Source organism: Acinonyx jubatus, chromosome F2, assembly GCF_027475565.1.
Source record: "Acinonyx jubatus isolate Ajub_Pintada_27869175 chromosome F2, VMU_Ajub_asm_v1.0, whole genome shotgun sequence".
NCBI classification, from domain to species: Eukaryota; Metazoa; Chordata; class Mammalia; order Carnivora; family Felidae; genus Acinonyx; species Acinonyx jubatus.
The window spans coordinates 24,099,779-24,112,413 of NC_069394.1; the positions used below are offsets into that span (position 1 = coordinate 24,099,779).

Here is a 12,635-nt window from a genome sequence, read left to right on the forward strand (position 1 = left end):
GATTTTTGGAGAACACGTAAAAAATATAAGGATTGGAAAAATGTCTTGGTGTCTCATTTATATTTCAGTAGTGATCCTATGTTGACAGCTTTTCTTCTCCAACAAGAATATCTAATATTAATACTAATATCTCAGTGTATGCTTATAATTTTATTCCTGTACTTCTATGAGAGTTCATATAATGGTGAAATTCAATAGAGCTTACAATGTAAATATCATTCTGGTATTTCAGGAGTAACTTATTAAACATAATGGAATGTTTTATTTTATGTATCATGTATCAAGCAAAATTAAACATAAGCAGGAAATATATGAACAAATAAATAAATATAAGCATTTTTGAGTAAATGCTCATTTAAAATTTCATTCTTCCATTTGAATCGAGATTGAGCATTAATATAGTTCTCAATAACTTACATCATTTCGAGCCTTTAGTTTTCCTGGGTATCTTTGAAATATTCCTCTTTTTTCTCTGTTCATACTACATACCTATAAAGCATGCTACATATATAGAAAAAGGATGAGATAGAGTGGTAAATAGAGATGATTGATAGATGTGTAGAATTGGAAAGATGAAGGAGCAAATAAATGAATAGAATAAATTAATAAATGCACAAGTGAATGAATGAGTGAATGAATGAGTAAATGATGGACTTTTGTTGATGCATCTCCATATCCCATACTTTCTCTTTACAACGAGTGCCTAGGTTTTACTTTGGATGACCAAGTTACACTTTTTTAGGTTTCAAACAGGGTTGAGTCTGGATTCCACCCTAAGCTCTACTCAGGATGCTCCTGATTAAGCAAATCTTAGTAATTCTATTGTTGCTGTTGCTCTTGACATTGTCAATGTGATTGTTTCAGGCTTGGCAATGGTTTAAAACTAAGATAAACCAACAGATGGTGCTCCTCTGGCCCTAGTGATTGGTTCAGTGGACGTAATTTAGTTCAACTGGAGGGAAGCCCGTATCTTCTCTTAAATAATTATCAACTTGATGCAGTGCTCTTCTTTTAGATGTAAGTAAATAAATGCATGCATGTAGCCCAAATGGACAGCCACCTGACAACCATTAGGAAAGACAGGCTAAGTTTAAAGCCAACATAGCAAAGGAGGATTTGAAAGAATTACAAACAAATGGATGTGCAACCTTAAAGATATCAACCTGTGGATCAAGCAGAGTCTTCTGCTCTAGACTTTCCAGCTTATGAGCCAATAAAGTCCCTTTATTATTTAAATGAGGTGAATTTTCTTTATTGGCTCTAACCCATATTCTAAATAACATAGATAGATACAGGTAGATGTATAGGTAGAGAGGGAGGGAGTGGGGGAGAGAGAGAGCACAAGCATTATGATACAGGATAAAGAAATAAGAAGAAGCATTTGTCCTTAGAGTGAAATGGGATAGGTTACTAGAATGAATATTTATCTGTGTGATCTATGAAACATTTGATTTACTCATTGCTATAACACTTGAGATTTCTAAATTCTGTAACCAAGCATTTTATATATGACCATCTTGATCATCAAATCAGTTCATGTGGGTGACAGTTGGTGATCAATCTTCCGATGCAATATTCAAAAGAATACAATGACCATATGTTAGTTGATGCAGTTGAGTTGCATATAAATGGTTGCATTTATTCTGTACTTTGATATTTAGGAAGTAAAAAGACATTTTGTTTTTCATTTTGCAATCCCTAAAAGAACAGCCAAAGGAAATGTTTGCTTCTTAGAGTATGAAATAATAGGAGTTTCTTAGTACAGTGTGAAGCCAGCAAACTTTTTTTTTTGTATTGAAGCATTTTATGAAACAAAATTAAATATCTAAATTTTTTCCAACCAAAATCCAAATAGGACTTTTCACTTATTTTTTCTCCCAATATTATCATGGCATTATTTGTGGTGTAACAAAATAAATTATACAGATCCAGAAGAATGGGGCTTGAATTCTAGCTTTGCCATTTAACCATTGGTAAACTTAAGCAAGATATTAAATCTCTGTAAATTCCATATAAATTCTATGTAAGCTATACTAATGTGTGTGTGTGTGTGTGTGTGTGTGTGTATGAGAGACTTATTGTTAACCAGCAATGAGTCCTGGTATAAAGATATGTGTGCCTGTACATATATGATAGACAATTATATATTATGTAAAATAAGTTAAATTAATAAATAAACCTTTCATTGATTACATAATTAGGTTTGATTTAATAATTATCTTGCCAATATTTATTTTGAGTTCAGTACTTTTGGGGACCTGTGATTTTATTTCTACAAGTGACATTACCCATGTGGGCCAGCCACCTTGCAAATAGAATTCATTGGTAAGAAGCAAAACTTTATCTCTTAAAAAAAAAAGTAGGAAAACAACCCAATTTTTTAAAGTGAGCCAAAGACCTTAATAGACACCTCACCAAAAAAGATATATAGATGGCAAATCAGCATGTGAAAAAAAATGTTCCACATATGTCATCAAGGAGATGCAAATTGAAACAAGATACCAGGGAGCCTGGGTGGCTCAGTTGGTTGGGTGTCCGAGTTTGGTTCAGGTCATGATCTCACAGTTTGGGAGTTCGAGCCCTGCATCAGGCTCTGTGCTGACAGCTCAGAGTCTGGAGTCTGCTTTGTTTTCTGTGTCTCCCTTTCTCTCTCTGCCCCTCCCCTGCTTTCTCTCTCAAAAATGAATACACATTAAATTTTTTTTTAAAAAATGAAACAAAATAAAACAAGATACCACTACATACATATTAGAATGGCCAAAATCTGTAATACGGACAAAACCGAATGCCAGTGAGGATATGGAGAAGTAGGAACTCTTATTCACTGCTGGCGGGAATACAAAAGGGTCCAGCTACTTTGAAAGACAGCTGGCGGTTTCTTAGAAACAAAAACAAAAACAAAAACTAAACATACCTTTTGCCATCCAGCAATCACATTAGTATTTACCCAAAGAGGTTGAAAATTTACGTCCACCCAAACACCTGCATGTGAATGTTTAGAGCACCTTTATTCATAATTGCCAAAACCTGAAGGAACCAAGATGTTTTTCAGTAGTTGAGTGGATAAATACTCCGTAGCACATCCAGACGATGCAGTGTGATTAAGCACTATATAGAAATGAGCTAGGAAGCCATGAAAAGACATGGAGTCACCTTAAATGGGTACTACTGAGGGACAGAAGCTCATCTGAAGAGGCTACATACTGTATAATCCCAGCTATATGACATTCTGGAAAAGACCAAATCAGGGAGACAATAAAAAAGGTCAGTGGTTACCAGGGGTTGGGGATGCATGAAGGGATAAACAGGCAGAGCACAGAGGATTTTGGGGGCATTGAAAATACTCTGGATGATACTGTAATGATGGGCCCATGTTACTTTACATTTCTCTAAAACCACAGAATATACAACACCACGAGTAAACCAGGACATAAACAATGGACTTGGGGTGGTTACGATATGTCAGTGTAGGTTCTTGGATAGTTAACAAATGTCCCACTTTGGTGGGGCATGTTGACAATAAGTGAGGCTGTGCATGCCTCCGGTGGGGAATATGGGAAATCCTGAAGCTTCCTCTCAGTTTTGCAGCGAACCTAAACCTTCTGTCAAATATCTTTGAAAACAAAAATAACAACAAAAAACTTTATGAGACAGAAGAAGAAACTCACTGGACTTGAGTGAAATATTTAGTTTTGCTCCAGCTCAATTCACAAATGACCTGTGTTATGCTAGTCATACTGCTTAACCTTACGGAGATTCATTTATCTTACCCATAAAATAGGGATAATAAAGCCTAATTCAGAGATGTTTGGAATAAATTATATCACATATGTTTTAGAATCACTTTTGAATTTCAAAAGCAGCACATAAAATTGTGGGACTTCATTTTGAAAGATATAATTAATATATTTTTTAAAGAACCTCCAGTAATCTGTTGCATTTTTAGTGTATCCTATCATCAATATTCCCTGTAAGCATATGAGTGAAGAACTCTTTTGTAAAATTAGGTAAGAGATACAAGGCAGGAAATGGAAAATATAAATGTCACATTGAATACAAAATACAGGTACGTATAACAATAATATTTTCTCCCCCATAAGATTCCTTTGACAAAAAAAAAAAAAAGCATGGGGTGGGCAGGATGAAAATCAGTATGCTATGAACTCTATAATTTCTATGTTGTTTTTTTTTTTTTACACTTGATCATAGCCAAAAGGCTGAGAAGCTGTTGTTCTAAGTTTTTTTTTTTTAACTCCAAGTCCAGAACTATTTACCCAGTCCTAAAGTAGACATCTTCACGTTGATGTTTCAAAGCTATTGAGAATGAAACCTCCAGACATAAATTCACCATTGTTTCTGACCCAATCTTTCTCCCAGAACTGCCATTCCCTTGATCTCTCTCTCAGTAAATATATCACTCAATCACTTAAGACAGAAAATGGAACATGAGTTTCTTTCTTCCCTCTCACTCCAAGCTAATCAATCACTAAATTGTATTAATACTGCCACCTAAATATTTCTCAGGTTTGTTGTTCTCTTCTCTCACCTCCCTTACCATGCCTCTAAACCTCTTTCATTCCTTACCTATTTTCCTTCAGTAGTCTTCGCTTTGTCTCTTTGGTCCTGTTCTAATTAAAGGGGTCTTCCTAAAATGTAAATCTTAGCCCATGATTCACCTGCTTGTTGTTATTTCCTATTATTTTCAAAAAAGTGCAAACTCTTTCTTTGCATGGTTTATGAGGAACTTCATGATCTTGTCCTAGCGGACAAGATCCTACTGGATCTTGTCTCTGGTCTTTGTCTTCCACTTCTTCCCACCCATACCTGGGCAAAATTACTCCAGTTTACTTCCTCTCATATCTTAGGATTCTGCCATGCTGCTTTGTATCAATCACATGACAATAACTCAGCTGACTTGCTCCATTCATCACCAAGGTCCCTCAGCTTATGTACTGTGTACTTGTAGCCTTTCCTGACAGCTCAAAATTTAGCTGGGGAGTTTTTTTTTCCATGAACAGCTTATCCTGCTGTATTATCATTTGATGCCTATAGTCCCCAATGGCCCCTGAGCTTTGTGAACATAAGGTCCACAATGACCTGTTCACATTGCATTCTTATCACCTAGACTGGTGCCTAGAGCATACACATCAGATTCTCTAAGCACATTTAGTGAAATCAGGACCTTTATGGCTTTAATGAATTTAATTCGATGATCTAAACCTTGGTGAAAGTGTTGTATGCTAGCCAAATAACCACACATTCTATTCTTCACTTATGTTTAGTTGAAGCTCACACTGAATGAATTCCTTGCAACTCAGAAGAAATGTTGTGACTTGAGTCCTAGCAAGGGTAACTCCTGACTCTGACCTGACTTGGCTTCTAACACCTGCATCTTTGTTTTCCAAGACAAAGTTGAATCTTGCAATAAACCTTAAGGGGAAGGAGGAACTGAGTTGGGCATGGTTCCTAAAATTCCATTGGAGAAGCACATGTCAAAGAAACCTTCCTGGGAATTCCTCTGAGCTTCCAATTCTGAACCATGGTGACATTTTATTTCAGATTTCTGAGTAGGCAGCCTGTTTAATAACAAAATAATGTTAGGAAAAAGTCATTAAAGCTTCATTTGCTGTCCGCCTATTTGGGATAACCTGAGAATATTAACTGTTCCAGAAAAGGAATGGAAAACAAACTGAAGGTACTAATTAGCATGAATTATTAATAGAATTTATTAACAAAAATCCCATCTTATTTTTTTTCTCATTAAGCATTTGTTTTAATGGGTCTTGAAATTTTGTAAAACGATTTTCAGTCAAGTTGTTTCCATTAAAAAAGTACTGATTTTAAAAATTAGTAACTTAAAACTCTCTCTCTCACACACACACAGTTCAGAAATCATTTTTCCTTCTGAGGTTTTATGATGCATGGTTATCATTAACCAGTCTTTTCTATCAAGCTTAAATGGCCAATTGACACAAACAGTCCTGAGACCACTCTTCCCCCACTGTTACTATTGGGGTGGCAGGTATTGGGGATAATATGATTTAGCATTCTGAGCTTTCTGGGAAGACTTGGTGACCTTGCCAGCTCCAGCTGCCTTCTGGTCCACTGCTTTGACGACACCCACAGCAACCATCTGTTTCATGTCATGAATAGCAAAACGGCCCAGAGGAGAGAAACTCTCAAAACACACACAGGGTTGCCAGGAACCATATCAACAATGGTAGGACCATCAGATTTCAAGGACTTAGGGCCATCTTCCAGCTTTTTCCCCAGAATGATGATCAATCTTCTCCTTCAGCTCAGCAAACTTTCAGGTAATGTGAGCTGTGTGACAACACAGCACAGGTGCCTATCCAGCACTGATTTGGTCTGGATGGTTCAGGATGATCACCCGAGCCATCAAGCCAGCTGTTTCCAATGGTGGCTCATTTTTGTCAGCAGCCATACTGCCATGACAAACATCTTTGACAGATATGTTCTTGACACTGAAGCCCACGTTGTCACCAGGAAAGCGTCATGGTGCCTTTCAACAGATTTTGCTTCAGTCGTAACGCTGACTGGAGCAAGGGCACCACCACGCTGGGTTTGAGAACACCAGTCTCCACTGGGCCCACAGGGACAGTACCGATTTCACCAATTTTGTAGACGTCCTGGAAGGGCAGACACAAGGGCTTGTTGGTTGGATGAGTTGGTGGCAGCATGCAATCCAGAGGTTCAAGCAGTGTGGTTCCACTGGCATTGCCATCTTTACGGGTGACTTTCCAACCCTTGAACCAAGGCACGTTAGCCCTTGGCTCCAGCAGGTTGTCACCATTCCAACCAGAAATTGGCACAAATGCTATGTCCAGATTGTTGCCAATTTTCTTAATGTAGGTGCTGATCCCTTAACAATCCTCATATCTCTTCTGTTTCAGTATCTCTTCTGTAGGGTGGTTCAGGGAATCCATTTTGTTAACACCAACATGTAGGAGTTTCACAGCCAGGTGTGGAAGCCAGAAGGGCATGCTCACGGGTCTGCTCATTCTTGGAGATACCTGCTTCAAATTCACCAACACCTGCAGCAACAGGCAGGACAGTACAGTCAGCCTCAGTTGTGCCTGCAAGCATGTTTTTGATGAAGTCTCTGTGTCCTGGGGCATTGGTGATGGTCACATAATGCTTGCTCGTCTCAAATTTCCACAGGGACATATCAATGGCGATACCATGTTCACTTTCGGCTCTCAGTTTACCCAAGACCCAGGCATGCTTGCAAGGGTTTTTTCTCAGCAGCCTCCTTCTCCAATTTTTTCTATAGTTCCTTTGTCCATCCCACCTCAGTAATAGGTCAGATGACCAGCAGTGATAGACTTGCCTGAATGTATATATCCATGACAAACATGTTGCTTTGAGTCCTTTCCTTTCCCATTTTGGTTTAGGATTAGTGGTGGTTTTTATGTCACCTGTGGTCTGGCAGCAAAGCTGTATGAAAAAGCTCACTTTATTATTTTTAAAAATTTAAATAAACAGATCCCTATGAAAGATGCATGGATAGCATAATTATATTCTGTTCACCTTTATGAAATTTGAAACATTTTTTCTTTCTCTAAAAAGGAAAGCATACTTATTATTATTGTTATTATTATTGTTATATCACTTTATTTTTAATATCTTTCATAAAGATTGCTTAAAGACTAGAAGAAATTATAAAAACAGCTTTTAGGAAATAAGATATAAAAGGAAAGGTTAGTAATCTAGCATGGGCATATTCTCTGTTAAAGTTAAACTTTGCATTCAAAAATTTTAAAAAATCTTCAGGATTGGTAGACCACACCAAAGAAATTTTGAGATCTGAAGAATATAAAAATCAAAAATATTAATTACAGCAAATCTGAATATATGAAAGACATTTAGTTTGTCCTGGATAAATAAGAAGAAAATGTCTCGAATTGATTTTTTATTTTTTATTATTTGAGACAGAGCAAGTGTGGAGAAGGGCAGAGGGGGAGAGAGAATCTGAGGCAAACTCCACGCTCAGCCCAGTGCTGGACATGGTCAATCCCATGACCCTAGAATCATGACTGGAGCCAAAATCAAGAGTCTGGCACCCAATCAACTGAACCATCCAAGCACCCCTCCAATTGATTTTTATTTTACTCAGTCCTCTGAACTTTGATACTTAATTCTGAAAGGATGGCCTGGCAATCCTTCTGCATACTGGATACAATGCTATCAGAATATCTTCTTCCCTTACCCCTCCTTAAGAAATTACGCACCTTCAATATATCCAAGGAAAATAATTTACGCTTTCCTTATTACTCTTGTGTCCTCCAGGTGGTATAGTCTATACAGTGTAGTGCCTTATAGTAACACGTTACAAAATGGAAAGTAACTTTTTTTGTCATTTTTTTTTCTATCTTCTTTGCTACAGGCCATGGAAGACTAACACTGCTAAAAATAATACTTAGCTCAATGAAGGGATCATTACATACTTGTAACAGAAGGTAACTCTGTGGCCAGCCTCTGCCAAGTGAGTCTTAAAATACATACATCCTCCAAATGGTATGTATTTTGAGTAACTACAATTGTATTGCTTCAGGCAAAGTACTTGCAGACCTAAGACCAGACTGGCAGAATGTGCTGAACAATTAACTTTTGTATTAAATTAGAACTACTTTCTTTTAATTTCAGTTGATCGTAAGGCATAAAAGATAAAGAAGTTAAAAATAGCTGAAGGGTGTATGACAGAAAAATAAGTCTTCACTGTTTCAAATTTACTAGTAATTAAGACAGCTGTGTGAATAATGAAACATGCATAAGTCAATTTTCCCTCCCACCATATATTCAGGGAATTTTGACCTGAGTTTATAAAAGATCATACATTCACACAAGGAAGTTTGGATTTTTTTTTTAATTTAAGGAAAATGCCATAAGTTCTTGCTTGTACCATATTTGTTAATTGTAGAGAAGTTAAGTGATACAGTATTTAAAATTTTTTTTAATGTTTATTTATTAAAAAAATTTTTTTAACGTTTATTCATTTTTGAGAGACAGAGAGAGACAGAGCATGAGCAGGGGAGGGGCAGAGAGAGAAGGGGACACAGAATCCAAAGCAGGCTCCAGGCTCCGAGCTGTCAGCACAGAGCCCGATGCGGGCCCGAACCCACAAACCGTGAGATCATGACTTGAGCTGAAGTTGGATGCTTAACTAAGCCACCCAGGCACCCCAGTGATACAGTATTTTTAAAGAAGTAAATTAAAGTTGCTCAAACCCAGTAATTACTATTATAAAGTTTGGATTTTATTATATACAAATTTATTCAAAACTATATTCTATATAAATGCATTTAAATTTAGGGTAATGATATATCTATATCTATAGATAGATATAGATAATTTTTCAAGACAGAATTTCAAAGCAAAGTATTAATTTGAACAATATTTATTGGCATTTTTGTATCATATATGAGACATTATGGCAGGTATGGGAATAGAGATGTGTGTAAAGCATAATCACTTTCCTCAATACACAGACTAGGAAGTAAAATAAAGAAGATTACTGAATACTTGCTATATACAGTAGAAAGTAATAGGTTAAAAGTGTATAAGAAATACTATTTTTTGAGGGTGAGAATGAACCATTGTCAAGGGGAGGGGGCCGAGAGACGGGGAGACATAGAATCCGAAGCAGGCTCTAGGCTCTGAGCTGTCAGCACAGAGCCAGACCAGGGGCTCGAACTCACAATCTATGGATGACTTTCACCAGTGACAGTTGAGGTAGAGAAGGAACAGTCTTGCCTTCTATGGCATGAATGTTGACGTGTTGAGGGATTATCAACACTCACTTTCTCAGGCCTCATCTTCAACATCTCTCTAAACCCTCTGGGTAGCACCCTCAGGAACTTCTGCTTTTTATAACACCACTGCACAACAGAAATACAATGACAGCTACAAATTTAAAATTTTCCAATAGCCACATAAAAAGTAAAATGAAACAGAAGAAATGAATTTTAATGGCATTCTAAACCAATATACCTAAAATAGTGTTTCAATATGTAATTAACATAACAAAAATATGACAAGATCTTGCTACGGGTTGAATACTTATTTGTGTCCTCCCGAAGTTTATATTTTGAAACCTATGTAATGGTATTTTGAGGTAGGATCTTTGGAAGGTGATTAGGTCATGATGATGAAGCACTCATGAATAGGACTAGAGTCATTATAAGAGACTCCAGAAAGCTCCTTCACCCCTGCTTCCATGTGAGGACAGGGCAAGAAGACAGCCCGTCTATGAACAGGATATAGGCTCTCACCAAACGCTCTATCAGTGTCTTATCTGGCACTTTCCAGCCTCCAGAATTGTGAGAAATAATTTTCTGAGATTTAGAAGCCACCCCAGTGTATGGTATTCTGTTATAACAGACCAACAGACTAAGACAGGTCTCTTACATTCTTCTGAAGGCCTTGAATTTGGTGTGTAATTCATACACCGCATACTTACATCTCAATTCAGATTAGCCACATCAAGAGCAGAGTAGACATATGGGGTTAGCAGCTATCCTATTGATCATCACAGCTCTGCAAAGTGTCCTCATCCATGTGTTTGTCTCAAAAAGGTAACTTAAAATCTGGCAGCCATATCTCATAGACTTAAAGGAGGGTAGAGACACACAAATAAAAATTTGTTTCTATGCATGCCAGTATTTCTTTATATATCTCCTGATTTTGCTCCTTCCTTTCTTTTTTTAAGCAGAAAATTATATTGTACTGATCCATCTTGGGAAATGCTCTTTTTATTTACTTGTTTGTGTCCCTCCCGTGGCATTTTCCATATCACCCCATACACCCCCCCACTAATGACAACTTATTTGAGAATGCCTATTTAATGTTGCATTTCCACAATAATTAAAATTTATTTTGTTCACACCACAATCCTCAAATGCTGAAGAGTCAGCATGAACACTTACATTCTCCAGTTATTCCCAGAGGCAACTGTCCTCTGCAATTTGATGTAAAGTGCAGGTGTTAGAAATAAAAGTGGTCCTGAAAGCAGAGCTGTTGGGCACCACTGTTATGTTGTATTCTTCTTCTGGCTTGAAATTTGATGCTTTGATGGAACTACTATCTGCATTAGCTTGACAAATCTCCCTATATATACATTTAATGGATGAAAAGGCGAAGGCAAAGAGGAAAGATTAATTAGCATGTCAGAGGTCACGTAATGATACAGCGACAGAGACAGTAACAGAGGTACGTACCCAGGAAAATGAATTTGCAGGCATTTACACAAAATACTTGGAAATTTAATTTTCCTTGGTGAGAACCATAACACAGTACAAAAAACAGGAACTTCTGGGCGCCAAACACTTTATATGAATTTAAACTGCTCAGTAATATTAGCGTCATGTAAATGCTTCTGTATTACTTTTGTGTTTGTTGTCGATCTTTGTCACAGGAAAACTGATTTGTGTCTTTATATTGACCTTTCTAACAGTTGTTAGAAAGGTTCTAACGGTTGTTATGTGTTATGTAATCTAATGATCCTTGAGATCATTACCTGAGCCGAAGTTGGACACTAACCGACTGAGCCACCCAGGTGCCCCAAACATTAAAAAATTTTAAAAAAGAGAACTTGCAATTATAAATTCTTTCTCTGCCTTTTTGAGATGTAAATAATTACATATATAATGTTTTGTATATAATATTATATATGTAGTTTTAAACATATATAGTTTTCTTACCAGCGATACCCAAGACCTGACCTTTACTACCCACCTGCTTGTACTCATTGACCTTTGTCCCACATTGTCCCTTAAGCTCTTCTTTCCAGTTTATCACTTAACTCAGACAAATGGAAACCAAAACCACTCCTCAAGTGATAGCAGCTCTCCTGAGAAGATCTCCCACCTGCCAAGACCACCCAGACCAGTTTGGTCAAAACCTTGAACTTGAACCTGCACAGAAGGACCATAGAGTGACTCTAGAATGACCCACAACAACCTTTACCAGATTATAATAGTAAAATCTCTGCCCAAGGAGGAACACAGGCCTCATCTACATAACATACAATGTATGAATAGGCATGTCTCATTAAGGTGCAGGCGCAGCCTTATGACTGTCTCTACATATGGTGACAAGGCTTCCCTATCTAAATATTCATCCTAACCCTGGGTAAAGGAACCCATTCACCCTTGCTCGGGGAGTCATGGCTTTGGAAGTTATTCCCCGTGATCTCCTTATTTGCTGCAAATAAAGTTTACTTTGTGCGACAACTCACCTGGTGTGTCTGTGGCTCACCAAGAAGTGAACCCACATTGGTTCGGTTACAGTTTTAGATATACATAATTTTGGATATGTATATAGCTTTAGCCATATATATAGTTTTAGGTATTACATAGTTTTAGGTATGTGTATTTTAGGAATACATTCAAAAGCAATAATCAAAGATTTATGAATAAGGATACTTAATATATATGTATATATATATTATATGATTCTAAGTCTTTAGTGGTTCAACAGGAAGTTCTGTCTGGTTTTCATTTTCATATTAAGAATACAGCTTTGAAATGTAGCTCTGAAATGCATACATATATATATATATATATAATTATCCTCAGACGCAGTACTTTGAAAAATTCATTTGATTGTTTATTTTT

At 37.0% G+C, this 12,635-nt stretch overlaps 1 pseudogene; it reads right to left on the reverse strand.

The window, feature by feature from the left end:
* Positions 1-5,914: 5,914 nt before the first annotated feature.
* LOC106975523 (elongation factor 1-alpha 1-like) lies at positions 5,915-7,405 on the reverse strand (annotated as a pseudogene).
* Positions 7,406-12,635: the final 5,230 nt, after the last annotated feature.